A 13,008-nucleotide genomic window follows, 5' to 3' on the forward strand; every position below is an offset into this window, starting at 1 on the left:
AAATGGTTTTACATATGTTAGCTGATCAATCCTCATCAATTCTTTGAGATAGGTAAAATTATTATTCTTGGTTTTGTAGATAAAGAAACTGAAGCACGTAGAGTTTAAATGACTTTGTTGGTAAGTGGGATACAAACCTAAGCCGTCAACCTACGGAATTTGTTTTTTCTATCGTTATACTTAGAGTATTATAGTATCATGGATGACGAAGTGAATGAGTAAATCTCATTAGTTAAACACCTTCAGAAAATGTACCTATGTCCTGTTTTCAAATCCAATGTTATTTAAAATTCTCTCTCTCTTACTCTCCATCTCTCTCTCTCTCTCAGGTTCTCTCTCTTTGTCTCTTTTTAAGCAACATTTCAAATGGCTTTTACTTTCAATTTCCCCATGAATATACCATGAAGTAGAAAAAAAGTCACAAAGAATGTGATGCTAGAACTGAAAAGGTCAATGTGCCTTTTACATCTCTTAATTTAACAATTAAGAACATACAGATTGGCATATTAGAGCAGACTGCTCTTGTGGCCTGGGGCCAATTCTATAGCCAAACAAAACTATCACTTCTGAGGTTCTGTATGACTCTGACCAGGATGATCAGATGAATTATTTAACTATATCAACCAACAACAAGAAAGTCAAAGAGCAAATCTGAAATATGGTAGGGATCAAAAGCCAAATAATAAGTTGGTAAAGTAATGAAACAAAGGAAACAGTGTAACCACATTTGGAAAAGTGAATCAGGTGTTGGAAAGTCATGATGATCCATAATAGATTGTGAAGTAAACAGAAGAGGTTAGGGTGTTAACGTTGAGCGGGCTCTGGCGATTTTTCTGTGATTTCTACTTAAGACATTAGGGAAGTTTCCAAGCATCCTAGTTTCCCTTACTAACCTATTATAAATTTGTCTTCAATGAATTCATCTAAATTGTATTTTTAAATGTTAACAAATTTAGACAGAAACTGAATGTCAGAAGGGAAGAAACCTTAGACATCATCTATCTATCCCTTTCATTTTAAAATAAGTCAGCTTAGACTGGCAAAGTCGTTACTTGGTCCATGTATATGTTTATGTACATGTTTGGGTACAGGTAGCACTTGTTATGTGTTGAGTAGTATATTTTACAGGTTTTGGCTGCTACAAAAAGTGAAATTTCCTCTTTTTCATTCTAAACTTAGTATTATTAATTTTCAAAGATGCCCCCCACCCTACTCTGGGAATACTATAATTGAGTAATAACTCAAAACTCCCATCCAGCTTTGCATGTAAAAATGCTTAATTTACGAAAAATAATTTATCACTGTCATGAAGAGAAACCATTTCATAGAAGAGCCAACCATTCATGAATGAATGATTGAATGAACATAATTTCAGTTGCATGCATGCAGAGTAGGATCATCATAGTTACCTTCTGATTTCTACTATAGGGCTGCAAAATATGTATTCCAAACACAGAGACTGGATTTGTTTCTTCAGAACTCCAACCTCTCCCTTATAGATAAACAGATTAAACAAATTGATGCCAATGATTACAATGATGTGATGCATTGAGGACACACTATCACCTATGAAATGCTCAGGGCGGGGGGAAAGGTTAACCTAAAACTACCCATGAGAAAACAAGCAAGTCAAATTGAGGGATATGCTGCAATAAATGTCCTGCACTCTTCAAAAGTATCAATTTCTTAAAAGCTTTTTTTTTTAAAGAAAGCTTGGTTGACTTTTCTAAATTAAAACAAATTGAAGAGATGTGATGACTAAATGCTTCTTGATTAGATCTAGGATTAGAAAAAAAGCTGTAAGTAACATTATTAAGTTAATTGGAGAATTTTAAATATTAAGGGCACATTAGATAATGGAATTTCATTGATATTTAATTTCCTAGATGTGATTATTGTATTGTGGTTATGTAGAACCTTCTTGTTCTAAGGAAATAAGTGCTGAAGTATTTAAAGATAGAATGTCAATACCTGCAACTAACTCGAGAATGGTTCAGCCAAAAAAGTAATGTATGGTTATTTATATAGCCATATGTAAATTTATATATATATAAATATATATGTATATACGTGTGTGTATGTGTATACATATGGCTATATTTATATACCCATATGTATATATGCATGTATACATATACACACACACAAACAAATATAGGAAAAAAGTGGCAAAATGTTAATAATGGATGAATCTAGGTGTAAATAATATGGATGTTCATTATAGTATTTTTGTGGCACTTCCCTATATTTGCAATTATTTAAATTAAGTAGTTTAGAGGAAAAAGAGAATAAGGCTTAATATTCTAAACCAGCATGGAAAACCTATGGAATTTGGCACATAATAGGAAGTTAAGTGATATGTTGAATGAATGAACGAATAAATAAATGAATATTTCAGCCATATTCCTCATACCCACCTCTGTATTTCTTTCTCACAATCCTTTAGGAGCCACAAATTCCATTATTAAAAACTCATTTCTTTGAATTAAGACCTTATTTTTCTAGAGATCCCTAGTTTAGACGAACTTATTGTTAGAAGAATCCACACATTCTTCCAACATATATTCACCCTCCAACTAAACTGAATGTTTATTTCCTGCTACAGTCCTTAGAAAGATCATTTAATATCTCTGTGCTTTAACTTTCTAACTTGTAAAATGGAAAAAATAATTTATTATTGTGAGTAGATCAAATTATTGTATTGAGAATTAAATATGATACTGTATTAACATGCTTCACAGTTAATTAGGACATAGTAAGTGCTAGCCATTACTATTATTATACATGTACAAATTCTACTTGTCTTCAAGAACCATTCAGAGGCTATTACCTGGTCATGCTTTCCACATTACTTCCCAGTACACTCTTAATAATTATAGCTAGGAAATAGTAGGAACTCTCTTGTGCCTAACAGTGTCATAAATGCTTCACATTCATGATATTTTGATTCTTACAAAAGTCCTGCATGTTATATCCATTATCATTATTTTATTGGTGAGGAAACCAAGATTTAGAAAAGTTAAGAAACTTAGGTGACTTTAAATAGCTAATTGGTAGAAAAGTCAAGATTCAGTCTGGTCCATCTGTGTCTATGCCAAAGGCCCTTAACCAGTACAGCAACCTGGCTTTGGATCTTTGCTCTTTCTAGCAAGGTAAGACTGTTTTTGACTTCCCTTAAGGTACACATTCATTATGTCAATTATAGTAACTCTGTTCAAGTCCATCTTCCCACAATAGACTTTGAATATAGATGATAGAAAATCTAGGAGGAAATAGATGATCTAAGAGGAAGGGCCATGGTTGAGAAAAAGAAGTTCCAATTGCAAATTTAGACTACAGCACCTTCAGTCATGTAACTTTGACAAAGTCAGTTGTATTTTCCGAGCTCTAGTTCCGTATCTATTAAATAAAGCAAGAATAATCTTAATTACTGCATAATGCATGAATGTGAGGGTGTTAGTGGGTATGGTAAAAGTTATGCAAAATAATGGGTAGCTTTTTAATTGCTTCTGCACAGCCAAGGAAACTATCATGAGAGCAAACAGACAACCTACAGAATGGGAGAAAGTATTCGCATGCTACACATCTGATAAAGGGCTGATAACTAGAATCTATGTAGAACTCTGGAAAATCAGCAAGAAAAAAATCAAACCCCATTAAAAAGTGGGCAAAGGACGTGACCAGAAACTTTTCAAAAGAAGACAGACTAATGGCCAAGAAACATATGAAAAAATGCTCAATATTTCTAATCATCAGGGAAATGCAAATCAAAACCACAATGAGATATCACTGAACTCCAGTGAGAATGGCTTTTATCAAAAAGCCCCAAAACAATAAATGTTGACATGGATGAGGAGAGTTAGAAACACTCATACACTGCTGGTGGGACTGCAAACTAGCACAACCTCTGTGGAAAGCAATAAGGAGACACCTCGAAGAGCTAAAAGTAGAACTACCATTTGATCCAGAAATCCCATTACTAGGCATCTACCCAAAGGAAAAGAAGACATTCTATAAAAAAGACATTGGCACTAGAATGTTTATAACAGCACAATTCACAATTGCAAAGATGTGGAAACAACTCAAGTTCCCATCAATACATGAGTGGATTAATAAAATATAGTATATGTATACCATGGAGTTCTACTCAGCCACAAAAAAGCAATGGTGATCTAGCACCTCTTGTGTTATCCTGGATAGAGCTGGAGCCCATTCTACTAAGTGAAATATCCCAAGAATAGAAAAACAAGTACCATGTATACTTACCATCAAATTGGTATTAACTGATCAACACTTTTGTGTGCATATAGTGTAACATTCATTGGGTGTTGGGCAGGTGGGGAGGGAAGGGATGGGTATATACACACATAATGGGTGTGGTGCATACTTTCTAGGGGGTGGACATGCTTGAAGCTCTGACTCAGGTGGGGCAAAGGCAAAATATGTAATTTAAACATTTGTAACCTCATAATATGCTGAAATAAAAAAAAAGACAAAATAATGGATAGGAACAACCTTGGTAAACTATAAAATAATATTAACCAAAGATAATAAAATTCACTAAAAATGATAGAGTAGTAATGATATGGTATACCTATGGTAAATATGTATTGATACATAGATGTATTTTATATACATACACACAAATATGTGTTTGTGTGTGTGCATGTATATACCTTGGAGATATTGTAGGTTCAGTTCCAGACCACCTCAATAAAGTAAATATAGCAATAAAGCAAGTCAGAAATTTTTTTGGTTTCTTAGAGCATATAAAACTTAGGTTTTCACTATAACTTACTTTATTTAGTGTGAAATAGCATTACATCCTAAACTATATCATATCTTAATTTAAAAGTATTGCTAAAAAATGGTAACTACCATCTAAGCCTTCAGTGAGTCTTAATCATTTTCCTGGTAGAGGGTCTTGCCTCAGTGTTGGTGGCTGCCGATTGATCAGGGTGATGGTTGCTAAAGGTTGAAGTGACTGGCAATTTCTTAAAATAAAACATCAATGAAGTTTGCTACCTCAATTGACTCTGCCTTTCACAAAAGATTTCTGCGTATAATGTGATGCTGTTTGATACCGTTTTACCCACAGAACTTCTTTCAAAATTGAAGTCAATCTTCTCAAACCCCGCTCCTGCTTTATCAACTAAGTTTATATAATATTCTAAATCCTTGTTGTCATTTCTACAATGTTTACAGCATCTTCACCAGGAGGAGACTGCATCTCAAGAAATCACTTTATTTTCTCATCCATATGAAGCAACTCCTCATCCATTAAAATTTTATCCTGAGATTGCATCATTTCAGTCTCGTCTTCAGACTCCACTTCTAATTCTAGTTCTACTCTTTCTATCACATCTTCTGTTACTTCCTCTACTGAAGTTTCCAACCTCTCAAAGTCATCCATGAGGTTAGAATCAACTTCTTCCCAACTTCTGTTAATATTGATATTTTCACCTCCTCCCATGAATCACAAATGTTCCTTGTGGCATCTAGAATGATGTGTCCTTTCCAGAATGTTGTCAATTGACTTTTCCCAAATACATTAGAGGAATCACGGTCTTTGGCGGTTATAGCCTTATGAAATGTATTTGTTGTTCCATTTATAGAGCATAGGTACAGTAGATTTAGTAATTCCTAAGGGCCCCAAGATTTTTGAAATGGCAAATTAGCATTGGCTTTAACTTAAAGTCACCAGCTGTATTAGACCCTAATAGGAGGGTCAGCCTATCTCTTGAAGTTTTTAAGCCAGGTGTTGATTTTCTGCTCTAGCTATGAAAGTACCAAATGGCATCTTCTTCCAATGTGAGGCTGTGTTGATGCCAGTAGCACTTGATGCTTCACATTGCAATTTTTACGTTACGGAGGTAGCTTTTTTCCTTAAACCTTATGATTGAACCTCTGCTGGCTTCAAACTTTTCTTGTGTAGTTTCTTCACCTCTCAGCCTTCAAACAAGTGAAGAGAGTTAGGGCCTTGCTCTGGATTAGGCTTTGATTTAAGAGAATGTTGGGGCTAGTTTAATCTATCCAGACTACTAAAATTCTCATTGTATCAGCAATAAGGCTGTTTTGTTTCTTAGCATTTGTGTGTTCACTGGAGTAGCACTTTTAATTCCTTCAAGAACTTTTCCTTTGCGTTCACAGCTTCACTAACAATTTGGCACAATAGGCCTAGCTTTTGACCTATCTCAGCTTTTGACATACCTTCCTCACTAAGCTTAATCATTTCTAGCATTTGATTTAAAGTGAGAGACGTGTGACTCTCCCTTTCACTTGAACCCTTAGAGGCCATTGTAAGGTTATTCATTGGCCTAATTTTAATATTTTTGTGTCTCAGGGAATAGGGAGCCCTGAGGAGTAGGAGAGAAATAGGAAAACGGCTGGCCTGTAGAACAATCAGAACACACACATTTATTAAGTTTGCTGTTTTTATATTGGTGTGGTTTGTGGTACCCCAAGACAGCTGCAATAGTAATGTCAAAAATCACTGATCACAGATCACCATAACAGATATGTAATATATAATAATAATGAAAAAGTTTGAAATATTGTGGCAATTACCAACATGTGATACAGCAACAGGAAGTGAGCACACGCTGTTGGAGAAATGGCACCATTAGACTTGCTTGCCACGGGGTTGCCACAAACCTTCAATTTGTAGAAAATGCAATTATCTGTGAAGTGTAATGGTGAAGCATAATCAAACAAGGTATGCCTGTGTAAACCCAAATGAGCGACTGAGACAAAAACCTCAATCAGTGCAGGTTTATTAAACCAAGTTGAGAATGCACCCAGGAAAAACACCATCCACAGGCAGGCCTGTGGTGGTTTTTCTGAAGGGAAATTTAGAAGCTTCAGCATTTAAAGGCATAGAGGGAGAAATAAAGAAAGTGTGTGGGGGGGGTGGGGGGGAGGTGAGGCTAAAGGTTGCATTCTTTTAAGGCCCCAGAAATCTACATTCTACGTAAAATAAGGGGAATGCTAGAAGAGAAAAAGGGAATGGAGGAAGCATGGATTATATAGATGTCCCTGGGTAGGTACAAGAATGTCTGATCCTGTCATATCTCCTGTCCTGTTACCTGTAAAGATAAACTTGTAAATCATTATTAGTGTGGAATTTAACAGTCTTTAGTTTTAGGTGCTAGCCATAGCCTGTGAATTTGCATGTCCTTGCTATGGGAGGCCAATAAAGAACTTTATTAATGAATGATCTGTGGGGCCACTTCTTCATAGGTGCCTAAGGCATTTACCTTTCCTTTTGCATAATCTGGGGCAGGGTGGCCCTGAGATTTTGATTGTCTTTTTACACGTGTATGTAAATTACCTCAGCAACTGGGATGTAGTGGTGGTAATTAGCTGTCTATACTTCTTACTTTTGAGGCTCAATATTTTAAAGGTATAATGAGGATAATAATATACCTCAGAGATAGCTGGTTATGAGGATCAAACCCTCAAAGGCAGTAGAAAGTGTTTAGCAAAATTTCGAGAGTGATGATGATGTGAATAAATGATAGTTTAATCAGACTCCAAATCCATCAACTCTCTACCTTTATCAGTGTTTCTGGTATATTTACTGACACAGGTTCTCCAATTCTTCAACACCAACTGGGTGTTCAAAAACTCAATTCTGAGCCTATCTACCTAAAGTAACAGGTACCACAGTTAAAGGAGTTTAGTGCCACAAGACTTCCCCACTTGACACCAAAGTCCTGACCTACAGCTATAAATCAGGAGTATCCACAGATCCCTGCTCAGTTTTGGTATTTGCTAGAAGAGCTCATATACCTTAGGAAAACATTTTACTTACATTTACTAGTTTACTATAAAGGACACAACTCAGGAATAGCCTGGAAGATGCATAGGGTGGGATGGGCTGCAGAGTTTCCATGCCCTCCCTGGGTGCACCACCCTCTTAGCACCTCTGTGTGTTCACAACCCAGAAGCTCTTCAGAGATCCTTGTTCAAGAGTTTTTATAACCCAATATCAAGCTCCATTGTACTGCCAGAGGTCAGAGGGTGGAGTTTTGTTTCCACCTCCTAATCCTATGTTTGGTCTTTCTGGCAACCAGCCTCCATTCTGAGGTTATCTAGCCCCTGTCCCGCCCCCACTTAGTCACCTCATTAGCATATACTCAGGTGTAATAAAAAGAGGCTCTTTATGAACAACAAAAACCACTCCCATGGCTCAGAAAATTCCAAGGGTTTTAGCATCTCTGTGCCAGGAACCAGGGACAAAGAGCAAATATAGTTCTATGATAACACAATGTTTATTGTATTATATATTTGTCCCTTCAATACCTGCAAGATTTGGAATGGGACACCGGGCAAGTAAATTCTGAAGGTGGTAAACAATGTGGAAAAGCAGGTGTAAGGTAAGAAAAATGATATTTGCCTTTTTAAAAAAGTTTTTTTTTTTAAAACATCTTTATGGAGTAGTCTGGGTGCCTGCATGTTCAGTGAGGAGTCTGTGTGCTACCTTCACAAGTGTGAGGGCAACTGTGGTTTCCATTTTTAGTCAATAACACTTTTCAGACTATCCCACAGAGTGAGTCGTCAAAGAACTGAGCTTCCAGAATTCTGAGAGGAGGCACTCTGAGCAGCCTGAATGCTTTGAATGAGCTTCTCCTTTGGATTTCCCCAGATCCAAGTAGAGACCCTCCTGCTGGCCCAGCTAGAGTTAGACATCCACCCCAATCACCCAGCCATAGCCAGAAATGCACAGGCAAATTCTTAGTGATTTGTCATCCCTATACACTAAGGGTCTAATAATCCTGGAGAAGAGGAGATGTGGGGATTACTACAGCTTCTAAAATAATCGAATAAATAAATGAAGAAATTACTTTTATTAGAAGAAATTAATATTATTCAGAAGGTTAATGACAGGATAAGAATTGAAATTACATATGATTTGTAAGTACTCTTATACTCCATGAGTAAAAAGCGATAGAGTACACTAGAATTTTAGGTTTTAAGTAAATCTACACTACGATTGACTTGATCTATGTCAGTATTATTTCCTTGCTGATGGCTTCCATTTGTCAGAGATTAATGGTAACAGAATGCACTATTGTGGATGATGAGTTTCCAGAGATAGCTTTCATGCCAGTTGGCCAATTGGACACCCCACCTTGGCCCTGTTGGTCTTATTACTGCTCATTCAGACATCTGAAAATCTCAGAGCCAGCACTTTCAAATGGATCTCATTTGACTTCTTATAAAACACTACACACTAGAAAGAGTTTCCATCCCAGAAGGGTTTCTGCATTTGAACTTATCAAGCCTCTATATAGTTCTATTCCTGATTAGCAATTTGTCTTCCTGAGAGCTTTAAAGATACACCTTTATATCTCTGTAATTTCATCCCTTTTCCATTTTTCCTTTATCAGCACATTCAAATGTATTTTACTCTTATCTTGGATCTGTCACTCAGCATATGTCAGCTTCCAGAGTGCTGGACTATAGCAGTAACTGTCATTAATGTTTCAGGGAAAAGAAAGAGAAAGGGAAAAAAAAGGCAGAATGCATACATCAGATCTCAGAAAGCTGCCCACTCTGATACATAGCATCCTAGTATATTCTTCTAAATTATTTCAATCAGACAACCAAATGACAATCTACATTCTTGTCTGGGCAAAGAAAAGAAATTTTCTTTGGCTGTATGTTGTCAAATACCATGTCCAATCTATCCATGTCGTCTTTTCCCTTTAATGCTTCTAAACCTTTTATTTAAGGCTCTTATCTTTCTGAGTTCCCTCTCCCTAAACCTCATAACTGCAGCCCCACATTGCTTCTGTGAAGTCTTTTTTTATAATCTCTGCTTTCTGTCTGGCATAGCCAGCCCTCCACTCCCCTTCCTTTCACTCTCTGGACAAACCTCAATCACTGTCCTTGTCACATTTTGTTGAAGGTTCTAGTCATGCATCTGGTTTTAAAAGTCTGGTGCAAGCCTTCCATGGGCAGAGGCTACAACTTATTATCTTCACCAGGGGTCTACCACATGTATAAATATTAGTTGTTCACAGATCCTGCCTGCTAAATTGGTAGCTGGATGGGTAGATAGGTAAGTGGATGGACAGATACATGAATAACTGGGCTGCTTTTTGTACACATATGGGAAGATACCTATGCAGAGTAGGTATTTAGTAAAAGTTTATTGAGTTGAATTAACATCCAAACATGAGATAAAATAAGTTAAATATAGAAAAATATAAGTCCTTAGAAAATGACCTATTAGTTGATTTTAAAAAGTGAAATGTGGGAGCTAAAAATAATAGTGTACAAATTGAGCATGAAAAACAGAAATGAGAGAATTTTGGAAGAGCTACATCTCTTTCAGCAGAAAAGGAATTGAATTTCTGCTCAAATAGAATAAAGAGAAAATGGCATTTTCCTTTCTCAATGCTACTTTTAATGGAAAGCTCAAGAAATGTTGGATCAAATAATATTTCATTGATTAATTCATAGGTTTTTTTTTTTCCCAACTTGCTTGTAGTGAATTTGGAGACAGGAAAACCTGGGTGGGAGTCCTGACTCTACTACTAACTAGCTGTATGACTGAAACGGTACAGGATGCAAGCATTAAATGATCAAATGTGTATTTGGTACCTGCCATATGGCAGATGACATATTAACTCATTGACCCTCACAACCACCTGGCAAGGTGCGTGTTTTCCCCACATTATGTAATAGATGATAGTATTAAAGCAGAGAGTGGTTTCCCAAGATCACAAAGATTCTATATTGCTTTCCTATTTTGGCCATAACAAACTACCACAAACTCAGGGGCTTAAAACAACAAAAAATTATTATCTTATAGTTCTGGAGACCAAGAGGCTGCAATCAAATTCCATAGGCTTAAGTCAAAGTGTGTCAGCATGGCAGGTTCCTTTGGAAGACTCAAGGAGAGAATCTGTTTCCCAGCAATGTCTAGGTCCGGGAAGCTCCTGCAAGCCTTAGCTCATGCCTCCTTCTTTGCATCACTCCAGCCACTTGGTTCTATCATCACATCTCCTACTTCCTCTTCTATGTCAAATATCCCTATTTCCTGCTTATAATGATTACATTCAGTCCTACCCTGCTAATTCAGAATAATCTCCCTGTCTCATGATCCCTTATTTAACTGCATCTGTAAAGTTCCTCTTGCCATGTAAGGAAACATTCACTAGTTCCTGTGATTAGGATATGGATATATTTGGAGGACATTACTCAGCTACTAAGTGCTAAGCTGGGCTTCAATTCTAGGCATTCTGGTGACAGGGATAGCTGGGCATATCATTAGTATGTCATGCCTCCTCATGGATCATGGTGTACAGATGGCATGAATTGCAGGAAAGAAGAAACTACTCATTCTAGCCTAAGAAAAGTAGGGCAAGGTGCCTCATGAAACCCAAGAAAAAGGAAGTATTGGAACCTAAGGAGGAGTCTGTGCCCATTCATGAGGAGCTCTTAGGACATGCTCATCTGGGTTTCTCTGAATGTCTTATCTATCCTTCTTTTCCTTTCTTCTTCTTTCTCTTTCTTTCTTGCCTTTCTCTGATCTCTGCAGTCAACATGGTGAGAGTGGAGACAGGACACTATCACAGCTTAGTTGTATATGATTCAGTTCTAGCCATACATAACACGCAAATCTGTCTTCTTTCCCTCTCTTGTAAGTGACCACTTGGTTTAATCAACTGTGCCAGAGGGATGGATCATATAATATGAATATAGCATCCAGATGAAGTGGGATCAGAACTTGTTCTAATGATCAAGGAACAATTATTTTGTTCAAAGGGTTGAGGCTTTAAAAGCTGAGAAATACCTAAAAGTTCCCTGAAGGCAGGGACTATATATTCCACTTTGTTTTGAAATGCAGGAGAAATGTGACATCATCTATTTTCTCTAGTTCTACAAGACATGACAGTAAAATTATAAAAACAACAGGTCCCAAGATATGAAAAGAGTAGGCCCCAGGAGATTTTGGCTGGTACCTTTCAAAACAGCTGTTAAATTCCTTCCTTTCTTCCTGTCTTTCTTCTTTTCTTTCCTTTTCCTTTCTTCCTTCATTCCTTCCTTATGTCTTTCTTCCTTTGCTTTTTCATGTGTTTGTTTCTTGGCCTATTGAAATAAAAAACCTGGAGCTCCAGTGGTGCAATCAGGGCACCGTAATTATATGAAATAAAAAAGTCAGGAAACTGAGAAAGGGGTACTGAGGTTCTGCCCAGAAACTTCCATGAAGGCTTCAGGTGCTTTGCCTGGGAGCTGTTGAGGTCAGCTGCACATGTAGCTGAGGACAGTATCAATTGGGACAAGGCTGCTATGGTTACCTGAAGAGGCAGAGGGCACATAATCAGGCACTGAGAGAGGTTGGAGAACCATAATCCTAAGTATTGGTAAGATAAAACCAGATACTTTGGAGTAGGGGCTTGAACATGATTTTCACCCTATGTAGTCATAGGGACTGAAACTGCAAGCATTTAAAAGAATTGAGTAGGGTGGAAAAGTTTCTAAATGACATTTATTGACAATGCTAATAATAATCATAGAGGCAAAGCAAACAAAACAACTACTATCATTGTCATGCAATAAGTCGCTGAATGCCACTTTATTCAGGTTCAAAGATATCCCCACGCATTCTGAGAATTAAACCAATCAGGATTTTCAAGGAACTCACAGCATCAAACCTCCATGGCAATCAGAATTAAAATACAAGTCACCTATAACTATATTAAGCAAAGTAGGGCAGCAGAGCCTAGTGAAAGTGTACACATTCTGGAGTCAGACAGACTTTGAATCCTGCCTCCCTCACCTTCTAGGTGTATGGCTTTGGGCAAGGTGTTTAGCATTCCAGCCTCCATTTTGAAGTAACAGCTACCTGGTAGGGATGGATGTTCAATGCACTCCATGAATGACTATAAGTAGGTTCTGGCACATAGTAGGCACTTGGCCAAAATACATTCATTCCTTCTTTTTCCTCTGCCTTAACCACTTTTTACGTGGATTCCATACTCATATAACTCTGAA

The sequence above is a fragment of the Lemur catta genome, chromosome 7 (assembly GCF_020740605.2).
Source record: "Lemur catta isolate mLemCat1 chromosome 7, mLemCat1.pri, whole genome shotgun sequence".
NCBI lineage: Eukaryota > Metazoa > Chordata > Mammalia > Primates > Lemuridae > Lemur > Lemur catta.